Raw genomic sequence first — 26,983 nt, forward strand, 5'->3', positions numbered from 1 at the left:
CCTCAGTGTCCTTCTCTGTAAAGTCCGGTGGGGAGATAGTAAAACAATTCACCTCTTAGTGTGAGGATCAACTGAGATACATCCAGTAAGTTCTCAGCAGAGGCGGGCATATAGAGGTACGTGTTTAAATTCAGGTTCCTAGGATGCAAAAGTTCTTTCTTGCTAAGCAGGAGTTGTTCCCTTCATCTCCCCCTTCTTTTCTTCTCTAATTTTTAACATCTCCACAATTCCTGAGGTTTCTCTGGACGTGGCACGAAGAAGCTGTCAGTCGGCTGAGGTGCGCCCCACCCAGGGCACATGCGAGCCTCAGCAATTGTGTGCTGTGTTCTCGTGATGTGCCAGGCACCCGGCTGGATGTCACAGCACACTCTTTGCCCTCGTGGAGCCCCCATTGTGGGGGTGACAAGGGAGATGAGCATTAAGTCAACCAATACAGCGTTGAAGGCACGGGTCATGGAGAGAATTAAGCAGGAAAGGGTGTGCGGTGGAGCAGCCTGGAACCTTTGGGGAATTTATTCTTAGGATTCGCTTTGAGAAATGCAGACTCTGAACAAGTAAGGAGAACATCTACTGTCCCTGCTAGGCCAGACTGGCGTGTGCTGCTCTGTTCTGAGTACTGGCTGCCCCTTATGGATGGACAAGGGGTGGATGTCCAGAGAGGGGAGATCAGGATGGTGAAGGGACAGGCACCATGTCACCTTAGTAATCGTAAGAATGGCTGCCGCTTACTAAGGTAGGTGTGGGCTCTGGGCTCTAAGCGCATTTTCTCCTTTATTCTCACAATCGGGTCCACCGGGTACCCTTACCGCCACGTAGGTACGGGGAGCTGATGGAGGCTCAGTGTGGAGGGGCCTGCCTGAGTTCGTGCTGGGGAGTCGAAGGGTGGGGTTGGATCTCAGGTCTCTTGGGCCGGGAGCTGATGCTCAAGATCTGTGTGGAAGCTGTGGAGCTGGGTGTGTAGGGCCCGGACGGTGACGTGCTGGTGACGGTGTCACAGCCAGCGCTCTCAGGAGAAGACCCCCGTCTGGTAGCATGGATGCTTTTCATGGTGTCAGGAGCCCATGGTAGTCTGTTTCAAGCTACTGAAGGGAACATGGAGGGGACAGAAGTGACAGGACTTGGTGTTGGACAGGACAGAGGGGAGTCAATAGGCTCCAGATCCTGCAGCTACAAATACGGGGCTCCTGGGGACGCTTGCAGACCCCTTGGAATCCTAGTCTGTGCCTGTCATTCCTTTGCAAATGTCAACTGAGTTCTTGCAAAGACCCTGCCTATTTTGGCCCTGGGCAGTGGTCTCTGCTCTCACGGTGCCCTTGTCTGAGAAACCTGGCCTTCAGCAGCAGTCACCAGTCACGTCCATTGCCATGGGCCCTCTCCAAGGTCAGGAAAGGGCAGGGGGCATCAGGAGGCGGGGCCTTGTCGCCGTGAAGAGCCTAGTGCTGGACCTGCACACACCTGGGTTGGAGTCCCAGCCCTGCCACTCACAAGTGTGCGATTTTCGGTGTGATGTCTGCGCTCTCAGGGCCTCAGTTTCCCCCTGAATCAAATGCAGAGGCGGGACCCATAAGCCCTGAGGGCCTCGTGGCTTGGACTGTCTTCCACAGGCGCTGTGGAAGCCCAGCCCAGCGTGGGGCTCCCGCCTGCACACGCTTCCCCGCCTCTCCTCCCGCTGCATTGCTATTTAAAGTGACGGTGGTTTGGCTCGCTCTTTTTTTAAAACCCATTCCCGTACTCGAGCTGAGTTCCACAAGGCCAGCTGTCACCACTAAAAATGTCTGTCGTGTGACAGCCACCAGTGAGGAGGTGGGAGGAGGCAGGAGGCCCCGGATGGGACCACAGAGTGGCTGGATTTAAAAGAAAAAAAAAAAAAAAAAAGCCAAAAAGCAAAAAACAGCACCGCCAGGAAGAAACAAAAGCTGGGAGGGGGGCTGCTCTCTCCTCTTTCTCCAGCCCTTCTTTGCCAGCTCCTGGCTGGCCCTGGTGGAGGGCTGATGGCGCCACGTCACCGTGGGGACAGACGGAGGCGGGGTGCAGGGTCTGGCACGCGGGCTCTCATCCTCCTGCCCCTCCCCATGCCGGGCTGGGTGGGCACAACGGCCCTGTAGATCCTTCTGGTAGCCCCCCAGCTGTGCCTCCGCTCATCCTCATCCCACTCACACGGGAAACCAAGGAAGTGACCGGTGTAAGTCTTGTAAGTCTGCTGTCCAGGGAGGGGCGACGCTGGGCTTCCCCAGGGAGGGGAGGAAACATTTGAAGTGCCCCTCCTGGGTCAAGCGCTTCTGTGAGTCATTTTTCAAGTGATTAAGTGTTCACAATACACTTGAAAGGGAGCCTCTGTTCCCCCCATTTTACTGATAGGGAAACTGAGAGTCACCTGAGGGGGCACCTGGCCTAAGGCAGCACGGTGGGGGATGGAGCACAGGCAGGCTGGGTGTGACTCTGGGCTTGGGACACCCATGCGATGTGTGAGCAAGTGATTCTCTGGCCTCAACCTCCCCAGCTAGGAAATTGGGCAGTAACACAATTGCTCCCCCAAAATGTGAGGATGAAATGAAACCAGGCATATCGAATAGTAGGTGAGATGACTGGGGCTTAGAATGTGCTGGAAGGTCGGGAGCTGGGACAAGATCCAGGGCTATCAGATTCTGGAGGCCAGGTTCTTTCCATTGCATGTTTGTGGCCTCTCAGGGTTGCTGGGAGCAGGGCCTGGAGGAGCCCTGGGGGTGGGTGGGTTAAGAGGTCATCACTTCTTGCTCTCCCCCTTCCCCAGCACCTGGCTGTGGCCCCATTGGTCCCTTGGGGACTGTGGACTTCCTAACCAAGAGTGTGAAGCTGTAGCTTCTCTGATGGGGACTCCTAGCCCTCAAGCTGTCTGGGACATCTTATGGCAGAGAGGACAGGCAAGCAGACACCCACGTGGACAGAGACTTTTTGAAAAGAAAAAGAAAGTGATACAATTATTAGAGAAAAATTCCAAAGAAAAATTTCGTGTCTCTGGAGTGGCTTCCTCCCTCTCTTCTCAGGGCTCTCCTGGCCTCACTTCTTCCTCATGCTCATAGAAAGAGGCTCAGGTAAGCCATTTACACTTTAGTAAAAATTAAAGTAGCCACTTGCATTGAGCAGCTACTGTATGCCAGTAGCTCTTCTAGGTGTTTTCCTCTTAAAAGGCTTTGCTTGTCCCACTGGAAAGAATGCGTCCATCTATTAAAAGATGTTTTAGGCATCTATTCCTTTATTCATTCAACAAGCATTTATTGAGCAACTACGGTATGCAAGGTTTAGTCCTGGGTGTGACATCAACAAAACCTGGACAGTATGTGGAGGTGCACACACCTGGGCACGTGGGAGTGGTTCTGTGATGATTTTCACTCTTTCCCCCAGGATCAAATACGCACCTCTGACATGGCGCTGGGGGAGGATATGGCCTGGTGTTCACAGGTGGGAGGGACACACAATAATCAATCAATACACACTTAAACTGATGGCAGTCAGTGACAGGATTATGGATAAAAATAAACGAGGTGAGGGGGCAAGAGTGATGTAAAGAGGACAGTTTTATTAAGGTTGGTCAGGGAGAGCCTCTCCAAGAAAGTGGAGATTTTATTCACTTATATTTTAATTTTTAAAATTTTCTCGAGTTTTGAGGTCACTTCTACTTCAGCTAATAGTTCACATGTTTTAAAAAAATTGAATGAAAGATTCTTTAAATTCTATACTGCTTTACAATCGTCCAAAGTTTCACACATGTGATTTCATATAATCCCATAGTAACCCCTTCTTTCCCCCAACCCCTATGTTTCCCCTCTCCCCTTCCCTCTCCCTACTGGTAGCCACTAGTTTGTTCTCTATATCTAGGAGTCCTCTTCTTTTTGTTTTATTCACTAGTTTGCTGTATTTTTTAGATTCCACATATAAGTGATATTATATAGTGTTTGTCTCTGACTTATTTCACTTAGCGTAATGCCCTCCAAGTCCATCCACATTGCTGCAAATAGCAGAATTGCATTCTTTTTTATGGCTGAGTAGTATTTTATCGTGCATATGTGTGTGTGTGTGTGTGTGTGTGTGTATACATCCCACACCTTCTTTATCCATTCATCTAGTGATAGACACTTAGGTTGCTTCCGTATCTTGGCAGTTGTAAATAATGCTTCTGTGAACATTGGGGTGTGTGTATCTGTTTGAATTAGTATTTTCATGTTTTTCAGGTATGTACCCAGGAGTGGAATTGCTGGATTATATGGCAGTTCTATTTTTAGTTCTTTGAGAAACCTGCATACTGTCTTCCACAGGGGCTGCACCAATTTACATTCCCACCAGCAATGTACGAGGGTTCCCTTTTCTCCACGTTCTCCCCAAATTTGTTATTTGTGTCCTTTTTGACGCTGGCCATTCTGACAGGTGTGATGTGAGATCTCATTGTGGCTTTGATTTGCATTTCTCTGATGATTAGTGATGTTGAGCATCTTTTCATGTGCCTGTTGACCGTTGACATTTCCTTTTTGGAAAAATGTGTATTCAGTTCTTCTGCCCATTTTTTAATCGGGTTGTTTGTTTTTTGGGTGTTGAGTTGTATGAGCTGTTTATATAGGTTGGATATTAACCCCTTATTGGTCATATCATTTGCAAATATCTCCTCCCATTCAGTAGTTTGTCTTTTCGTTTTGTTGGTGAGAAAGGTGGAGATTAAAAAAAAAAGCATCCATCCATTTATTTATACATTTTTGGGGTGAATATATAGAATACTCATGGGACTCAAAAGCCAGAATAGATAAAAAGCTGTAAAGGGAACCCACTTTCTCACCTCCATTCCTATCTGCCTGGTTCCCTATCCCAGTAATCATTTCTGAAAGAATCTTTCAGAGTTTCTTATGGTAGATACAGTCATACCTTGGAGATATTGTGGGTTCAGTTCCAGACCACTGCAATGAAGCATATATTGGAATAAAGTGAATCACACCTATGTTTTGGTTCCCTAGTGCATAGAAAAGTTGTATTTACACGGTACTGTAGTCTATTAAGTGGGCAATAGCATTGTGTCTAAAAAAAGAGTGTACACACCTTGATTTATAATACTTTATTGCCAAAAAATGCTAACCATCATCTGAGCCTCCAGCAAATCTTTTTTTCCCCCCCGCTGGTGGAGGATTTGAAATATTTTGAGAATTGCCAAAATGACACAGAGACATGAAGTGAGCAAATACTGTTGGAAAACTGGTGCCGATAGACTTGCCTGACACAGGGTTGCCACAAACCTTCAATTTGTGAAAAAACTCAGCACTATCTGCGAAGTGCAATGAATCGAGGTGTGCCTGTCTAAGCAAATATAAATAATCTATTTAAACGAAAAAGTCAGCGCCAAACAGGTGCTAACATTTGGACTGAGACCTGGGCGGGAAGGAACCAAAGCAGGGAGAGTTCCTGGCGGAGGCAGGCATGTGAGCCAGGGGCCGGGTGGTGGATGGGCTGAGGGTGCGGACATGGGCCACAGGGAGAAAGACGGCTACTGGCCAGGAGACCGCCGCAGCTTGTCAGTTGGGGTGTGACCTGATGGGACACAGGTTTTAAGAGGATCCCCTGGCTGCTCTGGGGGCGAGGGCAGGTGCAGGGAGACCACTGGGAAGTCGAGACTCCGTGCACAAGAGCCACAGGTCATGGAGTGTTTAGTGGGTGCCGGCCCACGTGTATTTTCCATTAACATCCCTGGGAGGCAGGTGCTATTATTGCCTTTCCTGTGCTGATGAAGGAACTGTGGCTCAGAGAGGTTAATTAGCCAGTGGAAGGTCACACAGGTGATGAGGAGCAGAGGTAGGACAGAAGCTCATGTCATCTGACTGGGGAGTCTGAGCTTTTAAACTCTGCACCCACTGGCCTCTCTTAATGGCTGTGCTGGGCACCAGTAGAAAGTTGAAGGCCACTCAGCAGGGAAGGGGTGAAGGTGGAACCTGTCTGTCAGGCTCTCCATCAGTACAGTGCTGGGCAGTGACACCCTTCAGGGCTCGCTGCACCAGAATTGCCTGGATAGCTTGTCAAATGAAGGTTCCCGGGCCTTTGCCTAGACAGACAGAATCAGAGCCTCTGGGGTGGGGCCTGGGAAGCTGCATTTTATTTGTTTGTTTATTTATTTAATCCAATGGGAGAGGTAATTTGGTTTGTTTGTTTGTTTGTTTGTTTTTTTATTTTTAAAGTGGAGGTCCTGGGGATTGAACCCAGGACCTCGACCTCGTGCGTGTTAAGCACGCTCTGCCACTGAGCTATACTCTCCCCTCTAAAATTTAACAATTGATTCTTTTTTTCCCCATCTTTTTAAAAATGGTGGTACTGGGGATGGAAACTGCATTTTAATAGGAATTCTCCCCTTTGCCTTACCCCAGCCTTTGTGTGCATCCTGAAATCTGAGGCCTAAAGTGGTTGGGGATGGGAACTCACCTACTCATTCAGCTCTAATTATTTCCCCTCTGGGGTCTAAGCCCAGCCCAGCCGTCTCTAGGAGGATGGGTGGCAGTGTCCGGGCTGGTCTCTGCAGGCCAGGATGAAGTTCTGGGCCTGGCACCACCCCTCTGTCCAGAAGCTGATCGGCAGTGGTGGGAGCTGCCAGTCCTGCCTGCCTAGGAGCGCAGCCCCAGCCACGTCCACCTTGAATGATGCTTCCTCTTGCCTTGCCATCCCCACCGTGAATCCTCAAGGGCAGGGACTCCTGCCCTCACTCAGCTCTGAATCCCACCCCAGCACAGGGCTTGGAGCCTTGTAGGGCCGGGTCAGCATCCTTGAATTGAACCCAAGCCTCAGTGGCCCCCACTGAAGCACATTCAGGCTCTCGGGCACTTGGGTAACAAGGCCTATCGCCACCTGCCTGGTGACTTTAACACCATGACACTCCCTCTACCCCCTACCCACACGCTGCTTTTCCTTCACAAGGGACAGGCCAGTGAGAGCACCTGGCGCGGCACCCAGGCTGTCAATGCGCACGCCCACCAGCTTCCGTGTGGTTGCTGCCCTCCCTGCTCCTAGGGTCGGCTCCCCCCCCACCCCACCCCATAGCTGGGCACACACCTGCCTCATCTCTAGGGCTCAGGACTCACTGGTGTGTCCTGGCTGAGCTCGCTCTGCCCCACCCCGCCCTTCCCCAGCCTCTGTTGGGTGTTGCTTTATCCAGACCGTGGGACAGTGGACTCACCGTTGGGGACAGGAGGACCCGCAAGGCTGTGGGGCTCCTGGCAGTGGTGGAACCGGCCTAGACCCAGGCTTTCAGACTCCTGTTCCAGCACTCTTTCCCCTCCTTACTGAGTTAACTTTGGGGTATATATTTCCTCTCTACACTGAGACCTGTTGCTGTACCTCTTTGCACCTCAGTCTCCTCATCTGTGAAATGGGGTCACAAGTGTGGTGTCACTTGTGGGTCACATGGTGCAGAGGGGCCTTGGTGCCAGGCCAGGTGCCAGGCCGTGCTCAACAAATATGGGCATTGTTATCCAGATTGTCAGGGCTTCGGGTTCCTGGGGTCTCAAAAGAGAAGGCACCTCAGAGGCTCTGGAAGCCCCACACCTCAGGCTGGGTGGCTTGACATGGTCTCGAGGCTGGGGAATGGTAAAACCTCATTCAAGCCCAGGCCCTCTTACACAGAGCCTATGTCCCTTACTGGGGATCCAGAATCAGAGGGCGCCTCCTCACCCATCCACCCCTCCCTCCCTCCCTCCCTCCTTTCATCTCTCCCACCCTCCCTCCCTCCATCCCTCCCCCTATCTATCCATTCATTCATTTACTCGTTTGTCAAGTGTTTATTGAGTGCCCGCTGTGTGCCACAGGAGTGGCCTTTTCCTAGTGGGGACAGATGGCCCTGAGTCAGCCACACTCTGCCCTCTGTATGTGGTGAGGGGCTGCTGAGACACCATGTTGTCTGTGTCCCCAGGTCTGGTCGTTTGTTGTACATCTGGATGGGTGGGCTCCAGAGAGGTGCCAAGTACTGATTTCTCCTGGGGACCCCGAGACTGCCCCTGGACCCAGACAGGGTGCCAGGGCCTCTGTTCATTCTGGGTGGGCCCTGCGTTCCTCTGCTAGTTCCCTCGTGTGTTTATCCATACACTCATCACTTCTCCATTTGTGCGCTTTTAGTTAGTTCTTACCCCAGATATTTCCCTGGCACATTCTACGTGCGAGGCCGCCCTGGTCCTCGCTCTGGTGAGGGAAGTGGGGAGGCCTCCAGACGGTAGCTGCACAGGGGTCAAAGTCTGTGCTGGGTAGGGGAGCTCCAGGTGACTCCTGCCTCCCATGGGGCAGGGAAGGTTTCACAGAGGAGGTGACACATTGGGCTGAAGCCTTGTAGGAGGAACAGGGGACTGCCAGGTGCCCACCTGAGTATGAGAAGGGGCCAGAGCCTGGAGACACTTTGACCGTGGTGAGTAAGGAGGAGGGAGGGGCCGTGGAGGAGGTGTGACTAGGAGATAAACTGGGGCCAGACTAGCTGGGTTAAGAGATTTGTATACAGGGCTGGCAGCTATGACACAGGGGTCCAGAGGCCTGGACCAGAAGGCCTGGAGGCCCAGAGGAATCTGCAGTGGCCAGGAGCTAACGCAGGCCTGGGGCCACCTGGCTCTGATTCTGTGCCCTGATGGGGGCCCCTCTGCTGCCTGGGCTCCTGCGTGGTGCAGGCAGTACCCTCCGCTGGTCCAGATGAGCCAGCCCACCCTCCTCTCCCAAGGATCACAACTTCGGGGCAGGACAGGGCAGGACTAGGAGGCAGCTTGGGAGGGAGGGCGGCCGGGAGCTGCTGCTTGACTCAACCCCTCTCCTCTGGGTGCTCCCCTAAATCTCGAAATAAATTAGGCAGAATCAAAATCAGACTCTCTTCATCAGGAGAAATTACTCACTTCAAATATTTGCAGCCGCTTGAACTGAAATTGAGCGAGATGAGGACTTAGATGAATAATCTGGGGCCTTTTCAAAGACGGTTTTTACTCAGCAGTTTTCCTGATTTCCGAGCCATCTCCCCACACCCGAGCCCCATCCCCATCAGGAGCCACCCTCCTGTCTTCTCTCGTGGGCTCTCTCCTCTCACCTCCAGTCCTGGCCTATTTCTCCTCCTGTCAACTCTTTTCTCCTCGATTTCATTTGCTAACTCTGCAGTTATGTGCCAAGTGCCTCCTCCTGCCTGGCGCCGAGCTTGGTCTGGGCTCCCAGCGGTGACAGGATGGACGAGGACCTGCTGGGGTTTCTTCGGCTCAGGATGGCTGTATCCACAGGTAGGGTGTTCACCTGTCACTTGTTCAGGCTGGCAATTTTTAATATTAAAAAAAAAAATCCTTTCCACGCTTTTAAAAAAGAAAGTTCATATAACCACCTCTCTGGAGGCCCATTGGAGGCTGGGAGATCTGGAGAGTCCCAGCCCCTCCCCTGACCCCTTCCTCCTCCGCATCGGCTTGTGGCCTTCGGGATGGGTGGCGTTTGACGAAAGCCAGGCCTGAGCTCGACCACCCTCGGCAGCTGGAGCCCTGCAGGAAGTGGATGGCGTGCTGGGTGCACCCTCCGGAGGAGAGGTGGGATGAGAGAGCAGGAAGCAGAGGGAAGCTGTCCTTTGAAAGAAGCTTCCAGGCTGATTGTGGACGCCAAACACACCTCCTGGCTCCCGGGGTCCTGGGCTGAGGTGTCCGCTCTGCCAGCTGGTGGGGAGGGAGGCAGGTGCGCTATGCCTTTCTTCCGTGTTCAGATGAGGTATGTGAAATAGGAGGGAGTGAGGAGGAGAAGGCTGAGGATGAGGAGAGAGAAGAGGAAGGAGAGAGGGAGAGGGCGTTTAGGCAGGTGAGAGTGTGAGATGGGGTGGAGGGATAAACCCCACTTGTGAGAAGACACGAGGCCTGTGTGAACTGGTGAAAACAGGGGAATTTGTGCTCCCTTGGCCCCACGGATCTTGCCCCTGCACAATTTCACCCACTTCTCTTCCCTCCTTAGCCACGAGGAGTAACTTTCAGTTCCTGAAATGGAGCAGGTGCACGACTGCCCCAGGGCCTTTGCACACGCTGTTTCTGGTCCTAGAATACTCTTCCTTGATCTGGTCAGCTCGCCAGCACTGCATCTCCAGGCCTCAGCCTGGTCGTCAAGGGGGCCCCTGAGAAGCTTGTGTTGTTTGGCATGCTGGGCTGGAAACAGAAGACTGAGAGTGATCAGTGTGTGGACCGGGCTGGAACCAGGCAAGGAGGGGACCACACGGTGGCAGCTGGGGGATGGAGGAGTGAGGAGAGGACCCAGGTCAGAACTCCAAGGAGTAGACAATTAGGGGACCTTCAGAGGAGGAGCGGGGTGTAAAGGAGCAGCTGGATGGGGCAGAAGGCAAAGTTTTATAGGTCATCAACTCTCTCTCTGTCTCTCTCTCGCACACTCGCCGTGGAGATGTGGATAGGTTAGGGCGCAGAGTTTTGCCACCAGCATCCAGAAGCCTCCTGTGTGTTTCTTACTGTTCACACCCCCCTTTCCTCCGCCAGAGGTAACCCTCATCCTAACTTTAGAAGAAACCACTTCCCTGCCTTTCTTTAGCGTCTCTTTGGATCCAGAGTTCAGGTTTGCCTGCTTGTGACCAGGAAGTAGGATGCTGTCTACTTCTTCATCTGCCTGATGAGCCCAACCCCGGGCCACCATCTGCTGGCGGGGAGTAGGGGGAAGGAGGGGAGACAATGTATGAACGAGGTTTTGCATTTCCTGATTATGGTTCATCGGTTAAATTCTAGGAACCGGTTTTATGGTGCGGATGGAGGGAGCCCTTGTTTCAACACAGCTTCCTGGGGCATCCACCACGCGTGTGCCTGGTGCTGCCTGGAGCAACCCGGGGCAGAGCGGTGAGCCAGTCAGGCAAGGTGCCCGCTCTCGGGGAGGACATGGTCCTCCACCTCCCTCCATCCCTCAGATGTGTTCTCAGCACCTAGTCAGGCGCTATGCTGGGTGCTGGAGGAGGGCAGCGAGGTCGACAGGCAGGCCATCTGCCACTCCCCCCAGCAGTGGGCCTGCCAGACCTCAAAGCCATCATCCCCCAAGTAAGTGCGTGAAACTGATCTGCCCCGGCGAGGGTGCTCAGGTGCAGGTCCCTCGGAGACCTGGCTTGTTCTGAGGTGGTGGTGAGGGGAAGTCTGCTTGGAGCAAGTCTTAAAGGATTAGGTTTGCATGCTAAACTCACGACACCTCATAAATGCCAGCCTTAATCCCTTCTTTTGGGGTTTCATCCCTGCAGCGCCTGCAGGTCACCCCCCGAGTTGATCTGTTGCTCAGTCTAATGGCAGAGAGGCCTGTGGCCTTTGTTGCTGGTCCAGGATTCTGGGAAGTGGGCGTCTCTCCCTCCCTCGGGCGCCAGGGTGAAGGCCAGGACAGCTGTGCCCAGCCATGCTCTTGGGACCCCTCTGAAGTCAGAGATTCTGCTGCGGACTCAACTGGAAATGCCATGTGAATTTTTGGGTCCTTTTGATCTGAAACCAGGGGTTTCCCACCCATGAAGAGGAGGAAGTGGGGAGGAGGGTGGGGCTTAAAACAAAAAGAAATGCCTTTTTTAGGCAGAAGCCTGTGATGGGATGAGGTTCATGGAGGGAACCCAGGGCGGCCACAGTGGGAGGGTCGCCAGGCCCCTGCTGAGCTTGGTCACTGTGCAGTGAACAGAGGGACCTCTCCATGGCCCTTCACGTCAGGGGGCGACCGCAACATAAAAGGGTTTTTTCTGACCCTTTTTGCTCTCTGATGAGGGCAGGGTGCCAGGATTGGGTGGGTGGCATGGAGTTTTCCTTCTATGTCTCCTCACTGTCTTCAGAAAAAAAACCCCATCCACTTGGAACTATCTTCAAGGCCTTTCATGAACTGGGTTCCACTGCCTCCCCCATGCTGAGGCTGCCACAGAGCAGAAGCCACCGCGTGCAGGTCTCTGCTGTTCCAGGTGCAGCAGCAAGACTTTGGCCTGAGGCACTGGGGAGCCATAGATGGATCTTTCGGGAGGACATGACAGAAGGACATAATGGGATTAGAGTTGCTACAGAAAATACAAGGCACCCAGTTTAATTTAAATTTCTGATCAATAATCAATAATTTTCAGTTGGAAGTTATGTCCCAAATATTGCATGGTACATACTTGAATTAAACTTTTATTTGTTGTTTATCTGAAATTTCAGTTGCAACAAGGCATCCTCTGTTTTTATTTGCTAAATCTGGCAACTCCAGAAGGAACATTTCTCCCAGTTTGCAGCCCAGGGTGGGAGAGGCGGCCAGCAAAGATGGGAAGGCTATAGCTGGCCACGGGGTTCTGGAATTAACTGGGGGTTGCCTCACCCCTGTGCTTGGCATCAGGACTTTTTCCTGAAACTGAGGGCAGACAGGAAGGACCACGGAGATGTGGGCGTCTCTGGGTGAAGGGCTGGGGTTCCGGGTGGAGCGATAAGGAGGAATAAGGCAGTTTTCACAGCATGTTGAAAGCACAGTTCCCACGGAGACCCAGCGCTGCTCCCCCATAGTGATCGGACTGGGAACACGTGGTGAGACCCTGACCTGTGCGCTCCCATCCTCATCCACCCTCCTGGGCCCCATGAGGTGGTGCCATGAGCATCCTCTGTTCCAGTCGAGACTATAGAAGCTCCTGAGGTCCTGTCCTGCCCCATTGCCCAGCTCTGGGTGGCCGAGTGGGTGCTGGAGCCCACCCGGGTCTGTCTGGCTCCAGGGCCTGGGCCTCTCAATCCCAGGACCCACTGTCCCTCCCAGCCTTGGAGTCTCTTCTCTGACTCCTGACCTCTGACCCCTGACCACTTGCTGGCCTGGCCTTGGCCTCTGCTTGCCTTTCACATCCTGCCTGCTCTGGGCCTGGTGCTCTGTCTCCCATGTTCTGCCCTCCAGGAAAGCAGGGCTCGAGGGGTGTCTTTCATTCCCAAGCATCAAACAGGAGGGCTCCTGCCCGCTGCTCCACAGCCCCTCAGCTTGAAGACACGCTGCCAAAAGCTGTTTCTCCAATTAGCCCATCACAAGGGACCAACAGACTCCCTGCTCTCCCTAATGAATAATGCTCATAGCTTGTGTCTGTTGAGCACAAGTCAGGCCTGACTTATGAGGAAGGCCCATCACGACCCCATTTTACAGATGTGGAAACTGAGGCTCAGAGAGGTGGGCTCACCTGTCCAACCTCAGCCAGTGGAGAAGGTCAGTGTGTCCTCTGGGTGTCGCTTTAAATGCCACCCCCTTGGGGAAGCCCTCTTCCACCCCAAGGCTGGGTCCCCAGTTACCTTCTTTCTTGTCATCCGCCATTTCTTCATCTGTCACAGTTGTAATTCAGTAGTTAGTGAGTCGTGTGTGCTGAGTTTATGTCTGTCCCTGGTGAGTTGTGACCTCTGTGTCTTGTGCATGACCGTGACACCAGCGCCAAGCTCAGAACTGGGCAGGCGGGAGGAGCTCTCCAGGGCTTCATAAGACATAGGGGAGGCTTCAGAAAGGATACCCTGTGGGAAGGTACCCTGGATGCTGAGGGGCTAGTGCCCAGGGAAGCCAGGTTCAGGCTTGGGAGGTGCTGTGGATAGATCGTTCCAGCCTCGACTGGAACAGAGGATGCTCACGGGCGCTTGGAGGTGGGACACAGCTCGGTGTGTTTAAGGAGCCGTGCGTCACGGTGCGCTGAAGCCCAGTGAGGGCAGTGGGGAGGTGCAGCAGGGGGAGGCTTGTGGGTGGGGTCCAGCTCAAGGGCCGGGGGCCCTGGGATGCACTTGGACTTGGTGCTGTTTAGGAACATTCTTAGTTCTGCTTTTAGATGATATAATGAAAACATTTTTTGCCTAAATGGGAGTTTACTCACTTCCCTGAGATGGCTTTTAGAAGCAAAGTCTGCTCGTTATTGTGAGCTCCTTGTTCAGTGGGACCTTATGTCTCTTAGAAATGCCTTCAGCCGCAGGTATCAGACAACCTAATTCCCAGGGGTCTAGACCATAAAACCAATTAATGGTGACAAGATGGCTGTTCCGCTCCAGGCATCACTCTCCTGGTGACAAGATGGCTGCCACAGCTCCAGGCTCCGTGTCCTCACTGGACCACATCCCCAGGTGGGAAGGGAGAGAGTGACAGGAGGCACAGCGAGGGTGGTGAGACATGTTCTTCTCCTGGACTTTCTCCCCTGTTATCCAGATCTTTCCCTGAAGCCCCTGCAGAGTTTGCCTTGTATACCATTGGTCAGGACATGGTCCCATGGCCTTTTCTGGCTGCAAGGGAGGCTGGGAAAATAAACACCTGACTTTTTTAGCCTCTGTGATGGCAGGAAGGCCTTTGGGGGGAAGGTTTGGGAATGGCTGGAGGGAGAGCTGACCTTCAGTATCTGTTCATCTCCTTTCTCCAGGATGTGACCCTGTTCACCCTTTCAGGACAACCCCAAATTTTACCTTTCTGTGAAGCCAGCTTCCCCTGGCAACTGGCCATCCCTTCCTCTGCCCCATGCCCCTGGGGCTCCTGGAGGGACATCCTGTGACAAGAATTTCTTCCTTTCAACATATGATATTCCTGTGGAAACTCTTGGGAGGTGAATGTGTGAATGTCGTACAGACTTGAGTGTTATAATGGGGCTTCTGTGTCCCCAAAGCAGGAGAATATAAAATCTCCTTGTCTTTTTAGGCACAGTCATCAAGGTGCCAGGTCCAGGAGTTTGTGCATTTTTTAATTTTTTCATTTCCCATCACTGTTTCCAACCCCACTGTGTGGATTCCATCTGGGGCACGTGCAAAGAGGGTCAGGATCCATGGCTCTTTGGTGGCTCTCTTGACGTTCGCCCTCGGTCTCATTCCACTGACCCATCCCACGCCCCTCCCTTCGTGCTCGTGGTGCTGCTCAACTCCTTTTTATAAAAGAAGAGCAAACGCAATACAGTGTTTTGACAGTTCTCACTAGTAACGTAGCACTTAAAGATGGGAAGAGAAACCATAAACATAGGAAATGTCTGCCTGTGGGCCTGGTGCTGTGGGAGGCACTGGGCTGTTTCCACCTCTTAGTCCCCCACTCAACCCAGCGAGGCCGAGACCACCCTTGTCCCTCTTCCACCAGTGAAGACATTGAGAATCTGGAGAGTAAGTCACATGCTGGAGGCCACCAGGTCTGGGACCCCGCACTAAGAATTCACCCCACGCTTGGGGCAGTGGTAGTCACACCCACCAGGCGGTCCATCTCTGTCTCATGTTTCCAGCCCTCTTGCATCTCTGGCCGGTGGGCTCAGATTTGAAGTGACATGGGTCCCCTCTGGGCTGAAGCTGTCACCTCCCTGTGGTTTCTTCCTCTATTATGGAGACCAAGAAGGCCCCCTGTTCCAGGTGGGGAGCTACAGGATGGGGGAGCCCCTCCTGGCCTGGGTCCCTGAGTGGCTGTGTGGAGCGGTGGCCCGAAAGTGTTAGCGAGAGAGGAACTTCTGTTGTTGGGAGCCATTGAGATGTGGGGGTTGTTTGTTCCCACAGCAGAGTCCAGCTGAGCCCGACTAATGCGATGACACTCCCCCATGTCCCAGACCCCCACCTGCCTTGTGTGAGGGGATGGCTGGACCCTGCTTCCCAGCCCTGCCCTGTGGTCATTGCTTCCTGGAACCGTCCGCGCCAGGCCGAGCCGCACAGCTGCACAGGATACTCTGGCCCGCATGGAAGTGGCCTCCTGTCCACGCCAGGACCTCTGCAGGGCCTGCCGCTCCAGGCTGGCACGGGGCAGCCTCCCTTCTCTGGGGGGCTTTTCCGCACCTGGCAGAACGGCACGGAACCTGGGCACAGCTGGGGCCTTCCTGTGTGCTGCCCTCTGGAGCCAGGCGCTTCCACAAAAGCCCCAGCTGCTGTTGGCTGAGCGCAGGGACATCTGTGCCACACTAGCCGGGCATCAGCCCTAGGCCAGCGTAGGCCTGGCTGGCAGGACATGGTCTGCTGGGAGCCAGTGGCTCTGGGAGGCCACCCAGCCTCATCCCCGCACATCCCCCTCGACTCTTCCCCCAGCCTGATGCTGGCCTCTGTCTGGGGACCTTGGCAAAATTGTCCCCTTTGCCTGGAACGCCTTTCCTGCCTCGTGTGCCTATAGGCACTCCGGCCTCCTTCTCCACATCCGGACGCCTTCTCCCACCTCCCACGCAGGGGACCCGAGGGTGTCCTCCTCTCTTTCCATCACACCCTACTCACCTCTGCAACTTTGACACGACCCCTGTCACTCCCGTAGCTTTGCACCCCTCAGTTGACTTGTCCATCTGTCCTAGGAGACCGTGGCCCTCGAGGGCAGGGACTGTGCCATTCCAGGTGATCCCCCATCCGTGCGGAGGGGGTGAGTGGATGCCCGCCCACCCCGCCCTGGGAAGCTGCACCTGCTCCACGCTGGACCCGTCACACACCCGCTGGGCTTGGGCCCCGCTTGTGCCACATCGGCCCATGTGATCAGCACGTAGGCTTGCAAGACTGGCTGGTTTTCCTTCCTGTCAGAGTCTGGGCTGCACTGTGAGTAGGGCCTGGTGAGAGCCCGGGGGCAGATGTTTTGTTGGGAAGGCTCCCAGGGGGCTGCTTGAGGGGCAGGAGAGGGAGACAGGGAAGGAGCAGAGGCCCGTTCGGGGGCAGGGGTCGGCCCTAGCATTGGTCCCCACTGCAGGCAGCTGGCCTGCATCATGCTGGGCCCTCCCAGGGCCATCTGGAAAGCCGGCCAGCTCCGTCCACACAAGCGCCCCAAACCCACTGAAGGAGGGTTGCCCTGGGAGGCATGAAATTTCCTGCACTCCCACTGTGCACACCTTCGGGAGGGCTCCTGTCGGCACCCCACCTGCTGTATCGGGGTGGGTATGGAAAGGGAACTGAAGGGTGCACGGTGGGGGCAGGGAGGAGGTGCTGAGTCCAAGCCCGCCTGCATCTGTACCTGCCTGGAGCCACCTGCAGCAGAGATGTGATGTGACGTAGGCCCAGGAGGCATCAGCCTCAGTTCCCACTTTATAGACACGCAAACTGATTCCCAGAGAGGTGACATCACTTGCTTAGTTCCTACCGTTCCTGCACAGATGAACAAACATTTTGAAGACTGTACAATTCATTCTTCTGTCCTTCCAAATGGCACCCCAGCGCCCACTCTGGGCTCCTGGCCGCACATGGGCTCTAACATGGTGAATGAGATGCGCGCGTCCTGCCCAGCAGCTTCCGGTCCTGTGGGTGGGATTTTTGGGTCCTCATGGTCCTCCAGGCTCTGAGTGGCTCCTGCTCCAGGGTCGGGCAGGACCCTGTGGAAACCTTTCTGATTCTTCTGTAAAACAGGCTAAGGGGAGGGTCCCATGAACACACAGATGCCCCAAGCTCAATGGAAACTCCCAAGTATCGATGGGTCTTTGCTGAGAGATGGGTGTGCAGTGGGGCTTTCCTGAGGCTGGACAACCTCGGGGCTGGGGAAGGACAGACTCTGAGCTCATGGGGAGGGAAGGGGAGGATGCTGGGGGAGGGCACACCCCATTCCAAGGACTTTTCACGCTGTCTCTCATTCTGCCCTATGAAGCATGTACATTATTATCCCATTTTATAGATGAAAAGTGTAATGCTCAGAAGGCTCAGCCGCCGGCCCAAGGTCATGACTGTTCTTGACCATCGCAGGGCAGATGGGACCATGAGCCCAAGGGCAGAGGCCTCTGTACCCAGCACAGTTCCCAGGACATACTGGATCATGAGTGAAATGTACCTTCTTGAGGTTAGGGTCCTGGTGGCCAGGGGAAGCCAGGGGACCCACCCAAAGCAGCTGCTGGACGCCGAGTCTCCCCAAAGCTTTCATTCTACTCCCCTGGCTCCCACCTGACTTGAACCCCCCCCCCCCATCTTCATTTCCCTGCTTGCCCTCCAAGGAGCCAGCAAGGAGGCTGCTTCGAGCTCTCTACTCACAAAGACATGTTTGACCAGCATCCAGTATGGGGAGCCTTCCAGCTTGTTTCCCTGCAGAAACTGGGTTTCTCTTCTGAAGGTTGGAAGAATCGGGGGCTTGATAACAGGGCCCAGACCAGTTTCTAGCCCACCTCCCTGCATCTCCAGTCCTTCTCCTGCCCAGGTAGTGAAATTTTAAACAGGCACATTCCTGCTGCCCAATTTTCATTAATTGGATCTAAAAGGGTTTCTATTTTCTCCCCAAACGCTGATTGATCTAGCCGAGGTAAACAGCACCGCCAAAAATTGGGGGGAGTGGGGCTGCTGAGGGAGACAGGATAACTAATGTAACTTGACATTTACTCAGAGAGAGGAAGGGAGGGGGGTGAGTCACACGCCAGAGTCTCAGCCCACAGATTTTGTAGAAGCGAGCAGCCGCGAGGCAGGCGGGAGCAGAGGGCTCCGAGAAGCTTCAGTTCCCTCAGTTTCACAGGCTTCGGGGACCCCTGGGGGTTCTCTGCTCCAGGAGGAGAGGGTCTCTGTGTCCTTAAATGACTGTGCATTTAGCTCTGGAGGTGGGACCCCTGAGGATGCCAGCAAGGCTGAGCTGATGGCTTTTCAGAGAGATGTGAATACGTACTGCGCCCCGCCCCCATGGAGGCCCTCTGCGGGGTGGGGGCCCGTGCGGGTAGCAGGGAGCCGGGCAGGAGGGGCCGGGTACTTGGTTTCTTCTCCTACTAAAAAAAAAAAAGTAAAAAAGTAAAAAAGTAAAAATGAAAAGCTCCTCCAAGCAGTCTTTGTTTCTGACTGCCTTGATTTCCTGACTTGGTGCTATACCCGCTGGAGTTTGCAGGAAGCAGGTTTCTGGTTTGGGAATCACAACTGAAGGGGAGACGACAGGTGAGCGGGTCTGGCTCTCTGCACCAGGATGGAGAAGGGAAACCAGGTGAAGCGCTGGCCTCCCCGCGGCCACTAACATTAATCACTGACTGTACGCGGGGCAGTCGGCTCTTTACTTGTTCAGCAGGACTGGCTGAGCTCTGCTGGTCGCGGGAACTCTGCCCGCTCGGCCTCGCTGCCAGGGGCTTGCTCTCTCCCCTGGCCTCCGGTCACATTACTGCCTCCTGGAGCAGTGGGTGCTGTGCTCCGCAGACCTGCCACCTTGTAGATCCTGCCCCTCCTTCCTCCTGCCCTTAAGAGCTGCTTCCTCCTCTTCGGGGTGTCTTTCCTGTCTCCTTCTGCCTGGGAGATTCTCTTTTTTGGGGGTACCAACAGCCTTGATTTTCATGACTATCACATCCCAAACTAGTCTCACCTCCCTTCCCCAAACTGCTTCTCCTCTTTGGTTTCATCTCAGTGCCCCACCCCCCGCCCAGCCCAGCAGCCCCTTCACCCTTGCCTCCTCCCTCACCTCATCCCCCATAAATGGTCAGTCACCAGCTCATCCTGGTCCTGCCTCCTTAGCTTCTCTCAGACCCTCCACTCACCTCCTCCACACTGCCGCTGACCTGGTCCAGGCTGCTGTCGTCTCAGCCCCTGGCTGGCTCCGCAGCTCTGGTCTGGCCCCCGCACGCTGTTCTCCGCTTAGCAACAGTGTCCTTTCAGTGCCTCTAACCCTCCGGGTGGGAAGTACCTCCCACGGCTCCTGACTTCCATTGTTGCTGTGGAGGAGTCAGCTGTCCATCTAACGAGAGGCCCCTTGCAAGTGAATCTGGCCTTTTGTCTCTGACTGCTGTTAGGTATGTGCTCTCCTTACCTTTGTTTTTCTGCAGCTTCCCTGTGCTAGACTGACGGGTGGATTCTTTTTATTTATCTTTCTTGGGACTTTTTGGGTGTCTTGAATATATGATTTGGTGTCTTTTATCCGTTCTGGAAAATTATCAGCCATCGTCTCTTAAACATCGCCTTTGCCCATTTCTCTTTCTTCTAGGGCTTCAACTAAATTCTGTCTTTTCACTCCTTTCTGTCTCTTACTCTCTCCTTTTCCCCATCTTTGTGTCTCTCTTCAATGCATTCTGGAGATCTATATCTATATATCTAAATATATCTATAACTTATCTTCTTTGACCTAATTCTTTCTTTGTCTATATTTAATCTTTCCTTAAACCCATGGAGTGAGGTTTTTGTTTTTTGTTTTTTTGAATTAAAAAAATTGAAGTATATTCAGTTTACAATGTTGTGTCAATTTTTGGTGTATAGCATAATGTTTCAGTCATATATTCCTTTTTAGATTCTTTTTCATTATAGGTTACTACAAGATATTGAATATAGTTCCCTGTGCTATACAGTAGAAATTTGTTGTTTACCTATTTTGTATATGGTAGTTAGTATCTGCAGATCTCAAGCTCCCAATTTATCCCTTCCCACCCCCTTTACCCTCTGGTAACCATAAGTTGGTTTTCTATGTCTGTGAGTCTGTTTCTGTTTTGTAAATAAGATCATTTGTGTCTTTTTTTAGATTTCACATATAAGTGATAGCATATGGTATTTTTCTTTCTCTTTCTGGCTTACTTCACTTAGAATGATGATCTCCATGTTCATCTATGTCGCAGCAAATGACCTTATTTGTTCTTTTTTATGGCTGAGTAGTATTCCATTGTATAAATATACCACAACTTCTTTATCCAGTCATCTGTTGATGGACATTTAGGTTGTTTCCATGTCTTTGCTATTGTACATAGTGCTGCTATGAACATTGGGGTGCATGTGTCTTTTTGAATTAGAGTGCCCTCCAGATACATGCCCAGGAATGGGATTGCTGGATTATATGGCAACTCTATTTTTAGTTTTTTAAGGAATCTCCATACTCTTTTCCATAGTGGCTGCACTAAATTACATTCTCACCAACAGTGTAGGAGGGTTCCCTTTTCTGCACACCCTCTCCATCATTTATCATCTGTGGACTTTTTAATGATGGCCATTCTGACTGGTGTGAGGTGGTTCCTCATTGTAGTTTCAACCTGCATTTCTATTTTTCATCCTTTATTATTATGAAATATAGACACATGCATAAAGCACATAAATCGTAAACATACAGCTTTGCAGAAGAACATGGGACCATCACCAAAGGATCAAGAAATAAAGTCTCTTGAGTTTTTAATTTCAGTTTTTGCAGTGTTCATTTCTAGAGCTTCCACTTGGTTCTTTTGTCAATTTACTATGTCACATTATATTTTTATGTTCTCTGGCGATGTTTCAAGTTTGCCTTTTTATTTTTAAAAACATAGTAAGCATAGTAGTTTTATGTTAATTTCAATATCTGAAAACTTTGCAGGTGTTTCTGTTGGTTTTGTTTTTTTTCTCATGGTGCTTTATTTCTCTGTGTGCCGATTTTCTCTGTAAGTTGGTCATAGTATTTGAAAACTTGAGTGAGTACAGGGATAATTTAAAGCATGGGATGAAGTTACCTTCTTCCAGAATTTCGGCTGCTTCTACCACACACTTGGATGTGCTCCCTGTCTGGACCCGTCTTCACCCAAGCTTGAGGCTACCTGGAAGACATGAGTTACTCAAACCCAGCTGTAGTTCCCCAGAAGGGCTGGTCCACTTCTGGTCACCCTCTCGCTGAGGATGTAGCCCTTGGGTCCCAGCTAATTGTAGGGAGGATCTCCTGTTAGATTGTAGGTCCTGGGCTTTTGTTTCTGTCCCCCTAGTTCTTCATGACTGGCAAAGGGAAGACCTTGAGACCTGCAAGGCCCCTGTTCTCTTGTTTCTTGGGGTGTGTCCCAGACTCCCCAGCAGGACAAGGACTCCTATGAAAGCTGTTTGCTGGTCTGACCTCTTGGTGATTCTTGTCTCCCCTGATCCCTCCACTTCTCCGAGTTCCTGTTTGCTCTTCAGGTATACTTTGGAAATTTCTTATTCTCTTGTAAACTTTTAATGCTTCTGCAAATATATATCTCTACCTCTATATGAGATACTTCAATTTTTAAAGTTATCTTCAACTAGAAGCCTTGTCAGAAGGACCCAGCTCTCCCTTACCAGAACTCTGAGTTATCATTCTAAACAGGAAATCTGGCCACATCTTTCCTCCAGTTAGAAGCCTTGATGGGCTCCCACTGCCATCCAATAAAGACCCTACTCTTGCCTGTGTCTCCCAAGGTCCTAGCAGATCTGGCCCCAGCTACCCTCCTTTGTAAGCTCACCTCTCACCCCTCCTCCCTTGCGCCCTCTGCCTCAGTCACACTGAGTTGTTCTGGTCCCTGAAAGCCACTCATCTCTGGATATAGGCAAGTATGTTTGGTTTTCCTTTAGGCTGTGGCCTGACGAAGTCCTGTTAGCCCTCTAAGTCTCAGGCTAAAAACCGCCTCTTCCAGGCAGCCTTCCCTGACTGCACCACCCTACCTTCTTGCTAGGTCACGTGCCTCTTCCGGGCTCCCACAGCACCACACCCCCATCATAGCACCAACCAGCCTGGACTGTAATTACCTGCTTGTCTGTCTGTCACTCCACTAGACCACTAGACTCTGAGCTTAATTAACATTTTTGAATGAATGAATGTATGTATGGATGGATGAATGGATGGATGATGAATAGATGGATGGATGGATGGCTTCTCACTTTTGTCCTGACGTTTTCAATCATTCCAACTCTTTGGGAACCCATTCCCTACCCACCACATGAACTGGTAGTTCCTGACCAAAAGGGCCTCCTCCCTTATTCTCCTTCCATGTTACCTGCGCAATCCTTTGCACAGAGTGACTCCAGGCTCCTCACATACCTTTCCCTTGAGGCTCATGCCCTCTCCCTGGCCCCTAAGTCAAGAACTGGGGCTGTAGATCCCAGGAACAGGAGAATAGACTAGAAGGGGAAGTTTTAATTCGAACTATGGGAAGCCCTATTTCCTGTAAAGTTCACTACTGGGCACACAAATTCCAAAACCTGCTGCCGGGAGAGAGCCAGGCAGGGAGGTGCCCAGGGCAGCGATGTTGCCCGAGGACTCTGGGTCTCCGGCTTGGGCAGGATCCCTGACTGTGGGACTTTCCCTGCAGGGGAGAGGGTATTATTCATCTCGGAGACTGATGGGGGCCGGGATGACGGGGTACTCTCACTAGATTCTATTTACTGTCTTGCAGTATTCCCCGTTCCACCCACCATGTACCTTCTGGCCCCTCTGCCTTTGCTCGTGCTGTGTGTCTTTCCAGAATGCCCTTTCCCGTCTCCTGATTAGTCACATCTGCCTCGTCCTGCGAGGCCAGGCTCCGCTCCTTGGAGAGCTCGTGCTGGCCACCCTGGTCCACGCAGAGCTTTGCCGGCATCATCCTCCACCAGGCGAGAAGCACCAAGGTGGGGTGGGGCCTCACCGTTCACGTGGGGCACTGATTAAGCACCTCCTGTGTGCTGAGCCTGTGCTGGGGATACAGCAACGAGTAAGACCTGCAAGGCCCCTGTTCTCTTGTTTCTTGGGGTGTGTCCCAGACTCCCCAGCAGGACAAGGACTCCTATGAAAGCTGTTTGCTGGTCTGACCTCTTGGTGATTCTTGTCTCCCCTGATCCCTGGCTGTCACTTGGAGGAGGGTGGTGGGACTGGGGGGCGGGGTGCGGCAGAGAAACATATTCTCCTACTGAGATTTGCAGGAGTGATGGTAACATTCCCAGAGACTGTAAAATGCTTTAAAATTTATAAAGTGCTGCCCCTTCATTCGCATACTGGTCTCAGTGATGGAGGGCAGGGTGTGCTGATCATTTAGAGGTGAGACCCAAGACCAGAGAGGGAGAGTGACTCCTCAGGGTCACACAGCTAGTTGGTTTCACTTGATTCAGCCTTCGCAGCCTGACAGGCCCGCTCCACAGAGGCCCTGGGTGGGCCTGCCCTCTTCCTCTCTGTCCCCTGAAGCTGCGGCGTAGGGGTGGTGTACCTGAGGACCAGAGACATAGTCTTCCCGGCACCCAGCTTGGGACCTGGCCTGCGGGGTGCCGGGGAGCCCCGGAAGAGTCTGTAGCCAGGAAGGCAGTGTCTGTGAGGGGGCGGGGTTTGGGGAAGAAGCTGGAGGGATAGAGACAAGGGAGGACATTGGAGAGGCGTTTAGATGTCGTGCAGGTGGACCTGGCCGCAGGTTGGACGTGGGGAGGCTGCAGTGCAGGGAGGACTCGCAGGTCAGAGAAGACAGCTAAGAGGATGATGGGGTTGTTTGCAGAACCAGGGACCCTAGAGGAGCAGCCTGTGCGACTAGGGTGCAACCAAGAATCTGGTTTTGATCCAGATACACATGGGGCAGCCAAGTGAAGACACCGAGCGTCCATGAGGGCAGTTGGGACTGAGGGGTGACGGATGACCTGCTGAACCCCCTCCCAGACTTCTAGCAGCATCAGCACTTGGGGCCTGTTCCTTGGGGTCCCCGAAACGTGCAGACTTCATTTACCTCCCAGCAGCTTCCCTGGAAGGAAAACAGCCAGGGAGTTGGTCGAATCTTGGAATTAATTTCATTCCAAGTGTAGCCTGGCTTTGGATCATGTGGGACTTCCATAATAAGATTACTTAATCACATGCTCATTCCGAGATGAGGGAGGCACGGCCCCCGCCTCGCAGGAGAGCTCTGAGCCCACCTTCGGTTCCTACGGCCCGCCCCGCTGGGCAGTGGAGTTTGGATGAAGTCTCGTTCCTGGCTGCCTCAGTTTCTCCGCCTATCTTGGGAATCCAGACACTCAAAGCAAGAGGGCAGCTGCAGCCGTAGACGCAGGTGACCTGATCTCCCAGCAGCAGCTGCTGCGAAGTGCCGACTTCTCCCGTGGGCATGATGCTTGGAGCAAGAGGATCTGGGAGCTCCTCCTCCTTGGCCTCTAACACATGCACGTTTTCCTCATTTACTGTCGTCTCCCCGCCAGGATGTAAGCCCCACGAGGGCGGGAGTTTGTGTCAGTGGTCCCTGAGTTCCCGGAACATGCCTGGCACGTGACAGGATCTGTGGGGGTTGGACTGGATGAATGAGTTCCCATTTGTCTCAGATCCGGGCTGGGGACCTTCTGCTCTTTGCTGTGTCTAACCTGAGGGTCCTGAACAGCTGCTGATTGTCCACCTTCCTATAAAACAGAGCTAACGGCCAGAAAGCCTTCTGGGCAGGACTGATGTGGGGATGAAAGGCGCCAGTCCATGGCCTTGACCTGGACCCAGCAAGTTCTCAGTGGTGTCTGCAGCTAGTGTTATTCGGGGTTTCCTCCCCACCTGGAATCTGGGGGCACTTCAGGCTGACCACATTGTGACCGAGCCTCAGTCCCCCTTCAACAAGAGGAGAGTGTGATGTGACCCCCGCCAGGCGCTGGGAGGATCCTGATGGCCCCCAGGTGCCCGTCAGCAAGAGCTTGGGTGCGACGGAGAAGCACGTTTTCTGCCGGTAACATTTTCACACGTTGTCAAGTGCTTTAAAATAGATGAGATGCTTCCTTTACATCCTCATACCTGGTCTCAGTTATGGAGGACAGGGTGGGATGGATGATTTCACCGATGCAAGCCCAGAGAGGGGCAGTGACTACCTAAGGTCACACAGCTAGTTGGTGGAGGAAGCCATGTTTCCTCCCACCTCCCCTATCAAGAAGGGCAGCAGGAGGGAGAGGACGAGGGGAGGGTTTGCCTGCCTGTGCAGCTGGCCCACCAGCCTTGTCGAGGGGCGGGTGGTGACATGACCTGGAGCTCCGGAAGTGACTCTGGAAGGGAAGGAGACAAGAATGGAGTGGTTTGGACGTCGCCTCCTCAGAGGGTCCCACCCTGATCAATGTACTTAAAATAGGTCTTTCGTGTTGACTTTTCTGCCTTGTCACCCACAGTGCTGACTGCATTCTGTGGCCCTCTTTCCCTCCCTTCCTTGTCTTTCTTCTCTTGTTCAGGGTCTGCCTCTCCTACTGGGGAGCATCTTCTAAAAAGGCAGCGACCTGGGGAATCTTTGTCATCCTTGCGTATCTGCCCCCTTGCACAGGCCAGGCACTCAGCAGCTGCTCAGTGCATATATTTTTTTTGGATAAGGAGACACAATCGTCCATGAAGTTGTGATGGCACATACCTTGTGGGGTTGTCCTGAGCTTTCAGGGGGACGGTGTCTGAAAGCACGAGGCACACGGCTCCTGGCACAGAGTAGGGGCTAAAGATGGTGGCTCGAGTCACACCCCTGGATTGGGAGCCTCTGGATGCAAGGAACTGCATCCCAAGTACCCATCGTGCTGGGCACGGCTCGGCAGTAAATCTTCTGAATGCTTGAATGAGAGATTGACAAGACAGAGAAATAGGGTTAGAGTCGCCACCCTCAGCGGTGGTTTTTGTTGCCTAGGAACCCCCACCCCCACCTTCAGGGGTGAGTGACTTTGTGGGTGAAGAACAGGGAGTGAAGGATCCAGTCTCCACCACAAGCAAACAGGTTGGGAAAGGGGCTTGGGAGGGTTTTCAGCTCTGTAAGTCCCCAGTCAGAGGAGGGGCTGGTTCCCGTTTGGGCAGAATTAAAATTCACAATGATTTCCCTGGTGTCCACAACTTACAAGAGGAGTTTATCGTAAGGAAATGTTAACGTCTGCATTTTGGCTCCAAAAGTCAGTTGAAGGATGGCGGTCGTTGTCATGTCTGTTGACGGGGCTTAACGGCAGGTTGTCTGGAAGCTCCGAGGGTCTTGGGGTGGCTACACAATAGTATGGGCCCCCGGAGATACCCAGATGGACCCTGAGCCCCCAAGAGCCACCCAGGGCAGGGTCTCTGCGGGTGATGGGAGTCAGAGCTGTAGATCCTAATCCATCACTCTTGCCACCCCTGTGGGCTCTGCTTTGCTGTCCTGTCGTGGACCTTTCTGGGGGCACTTTGGGACATTTACCTCAGCCCCCTCCTCCTTGTCCCAAGGAGGCTTCTTGAACTTTCCAACTTGGCCAGTGGCTGAGGAGAGGATGTAGCCCAGTAAGTGTGAGCAGTGACCCAAATCCATCTCCATCTCTTACTAGGTGACTGCTCAGCTTCTCTGAGTCTCAGTGTTCTCTTCTGCCAAATGGAGACAGTAAGGATCATTCTCTCCTAACGTGGTGAACTTCCATGAGGTAACATCTCCAAAGTGCCTGACACAGAGCCTCCCTGGGGCCCTGGGGAGACTTCTGGGCTGACAAGGCTCTGGCTCTAGAGAGAGACGCTTCCTCTCTCAAACTGGGCCACACATGGGGTTCAGTGAGCACAGGAACCCAGGAGA

General features: G+C 52.9%; 1 long non-coding RNA gene across 2 annotated transcripts in view; it reads left to right on the forward strand.

The window, feature by feature from the left end:
- Nucleotides 1-1,875: 1,875 nt before the first annotated feature.
- Nucleotides 1,876-26,983, forward strand: part of LOC141577379 (uncharacterized) — a 45,228-nt gene continuing 20,120 nt past the window's right edge. Inside the window, exons 1-2 of one of the 2 annotated variants that reach the window (XR_012506255.1) lie at nucleotides 1,876-2,191; nucleotides 26,745-26,837. This is a non-coding gene — a long non-coding RNA (uncharacterized LOC141577379). The remainder of the gene's footprint in view (nucleotides 2,192-26,744; nucleotides 26,838-26,983) is intronic. The other variant, XR_012506256.1, reaches the window with a different exon arrangement.

Source organism: Camelus bactrianus, chromosome 4 (genome assembly GCF_048773025.1).
Source record: "Camelus bactrianus isolate YW-2024 breed Bactrian camel chromosome 4, ASM4877302v1, whole genome shotgun sequence".
NCBI lineage: Eukaryota > Metazoa > Chordata > Mammalia > Artiodactyla > Camelidae > Camelus > Camelus bactrianus.